Source organism: Palaemon carinicauda, chromosome 21 (genome assembly GCF_036898095.1).
Source record: "Palaemon carinicauda isolate YSFRI2023 chromosome 21, ASM3689809v2, whole genome shotgun sequence".
Lineage (NCBI taxonomy): Eukaryota > Metazoa > Arthropoda > Malacostraca > Decapoda > Palaemonidae > Palaemon > Palaemon carinicauda.
In genome coordinates, this window is record NC_090745.1 from 64,605,515 (window position 1) to 64,608,824 (window position 3,310).

Consider the following 3,310-nt stretch of genomic DNA (forward strand, 5'->3'; position numbering starts at 1 on the left):
CCCTTAGTGCTTGCAAAAAACCGCCCCTAATGGATGTCTACTATTAAAATCCTCCCAAAAAGAAAAGGTTGAGGGAGATGTTGAATCACCTCTTCTATATCATTATACGAAATGTTGTCATTAGGAAGCAAATAAAGAGAGCAAAGCGTATATTTTCTCCCTACATCTATTTGTACAACCACTGCCTGCAGAGGGGTACAAATGAGTAAGGATATTTGGGGAACATCTTGGTGAACGTATGTAAGACTTCCGCCATGGCTCCCTGTTTGTTGATTGTATGGAGTCCTATAGCCAACTTACTCTTGAGGACATGGAGTATTAACATCAAACTTGCTCTCCTGTAGACATACAACTATAGGGGAGTGCTCATGAATGATGAGCTTAAGTTTTTCATATTTGGCCCTTAAACCCTGACAATTCCATTGCAAAATTAAGGAGAAAATTATGGATTATTTCTGGAAGACATCTTGAATGAGGTCTTCCCATTTGTAGTCTTTGATATAACATTATTTCCTGTTGGCTTATTAAGAGAGGGTCTTGATAAATTAGGTTTCACATTTGCTTTTTCAATGCTTTTTTTTTACATAATTCTTGAGGGGGATGGTGAACCTCAACTTGAATTTTAGGTTGATTTAGGTTTGTTGGGGGTTCATCATCTTTTTCAAACAAAATATTGTACCTATTTGCAATAGGTAACTTTGCATTCCTCGTTGGAGGAGAGAGTGATGGTGGTCTTGCTCTATTTCGATTGAAAGGTGGAGAACCATTTGGCTTATGCACCTCCATTATGGTAGGAGCAACCAATGGCTCTCTAGCAGACGACTTCTCCCCTAAATCCGGCAATGATGCTACCTGAGATGAAAGCCATGGGCTTTTCATCTAGGGGGGGGGGGGTGGCAGATTTAGAGGAAGGAGAGGGTGCCTTTTTTGATGGTTGGCACCGAATTTAAAGTAAGTGGCATGTTAACAGTCTTGTGAGGGAATGTAGCAATATGATGACTTACATTACCTGTTCTAGGAGGTGTAATTTTTTCTATATGTTCTGCATCCTTAGATTGTTACTAAGGCCTTGGCATAACTTTAGTTTTTCTTAGACGTCACCTAGCATATCCTCCACTGATTTGCTCTGCATCTGACTTTTGAACAGCAGCTTTTTCTATTTCATACTGAGGGCATTTTTTATTAGTAGCTTTATGATTTTGGCTACATGCTCAGGATCCGAACAATTCTCGCAGGTCTTTTAATTTTTGCATAGTCTTGATGGATGTCCAAATTTATAGCAATTAGAACACTGTAAAGGTTTCTGTTTGTAGACACGAACTGGAATCCTCTCATTTTCGATGTATACATGAGAGGGTACATCATGGTCTTGCAATGTTAAAATAATCTTAGTGGTTCTTGGAATCTTATGAACCTTCCATATTTCTCTAGGGCACATATCTAATATTTCTTATTCAAATTTATAAAGATCTCTATTAAAAATAACCCCTCTACCATAACTGAAATTCAAATGTGGAATGATGTCTACAATTAAATTTTCTTCTAGCTTAATATTATTGAGCATAATAGACTGTGTTCTAGATTTGGCAGGACTTAAAATGGACTTCTTGCTAAATCTGGAAATGTCTCCACGCTCTATAGTGCCTTCTTTCTGTTGCATTAGTTAACTAAATTTAAAAGTTAAATTCTTCTTTCTTTGAGGTTACTATAATCCATATTAGTGGTTTAGTCTTTCTTTCACTTATTAATTTTGTTTTCGGGTCCATAGACTCATTTTGATGCCAGTAACTAGGGCGATATTTGTCCAGGTTTCTAGGAGCAGTATTGCATAGTGCTCCTGTAATCTTGATATTATCAATTATAATGTTTGCGACCTCACAGGCTACTTTAAAAGCCACCTCGTGATTATCAAAGCAAATCTATGCTTCCCATTTTTCATTTTCCTTAAAATTCATACTTATTTCAATAATTTTACCATAAGCTTTAAAAGTCATCTTCAATGACAGTTTATTGGCAAATCTCATATATGAATGATTTTAAATTTCTGAACATTGGAGTGGTCCTTTTTCGTTCCTAAATCAGCACCCGAATTTTCCCTAATAGAATTGCAAGGGGGAGGGGGGTTTCAGGATATCCAGGGGAGGGGGTTTCTTTGTCAGCAAGATCCATATCAGAAGGCCAAATCTAGTATTCTTCTTTTTTTTTTTGGGGGGGGGGGATTGTTTACCTGCTTGAGAATGTTAAGAAACTATCATACATTGGAAAGGAAATTTGCATTCTCCACTATTGGCACAATGAGAGCATACTTCCCAGATGGTCCACTCCATACCCTACCCAAAGGATAGCACCAAAACAGGCATAGAGGTACAGGTGTAAGCTAAACCCGCCTGGTAGGACTGAGACCAAGAAAATATGGAATCATCCTTCCCATATCTGTAATGATGGGCTTGCGGACAGAAGCCGAAAGTCCCACCTCAAGGATTGAATCCCCCAGGATTCCAATGACCCAACCCTTGAGAGTGGGTTCGCCAAAAAGGTCCAAAACATCTTCAGAATGGCTCAAATAATCCAGTACTCTCACATATAGCTTTGAATGCAAATATCTCCCAACCATGATCCCTTCTCCCATTCATCTAAACAGGCAGTAATAACGAATGTGAAAATATCCATGACATTTAAGTAATAAAACATAAACAAATTAATAAGTGAACAAATAAAATAAACATACATATATGCATACATATACACACACGCACACACACACACACACTATATATATATATATATATATATATATATATATATATATATATATATATATATATATATATAAACTTAAGAAAAATAATATTCATAGAGTTAGTACAGCAAGACAAAAGAAAGTTGATAATATATGGAGAAGGTCCAAGTAATATAGAGCAGAAGAAATAGATGAAAGGGAGAGAAATTTAGATTAGAATTTGGGGAGCAATTTCCCCAAGTTCGAGAGTCCTCTCGCCCGCGTGAATTCTTCACAATATGAAGAAACCACATGCCTATGTCAACGCATTCTCTCGTTAAGAGGGTGGCTCCTGTTGAATGCAGGTAAGTCCCAGACTTTGCAAATTGCCTTAATATTTCTTGGTTCTTACATTAATACATATTCTGTCATGTCCCCAATCTCCTGGTGAGGATTTGGGTGATTTAGTGTTCAGTGTTTATAATGTTAAACCTGATGTTATACAGAATCCTATATATAGTCACAGGGTTGTCCCTTACTCACTGACCATTACTGCACAGGTTGTTGAACTCTCTGGTATTATAAAACCAA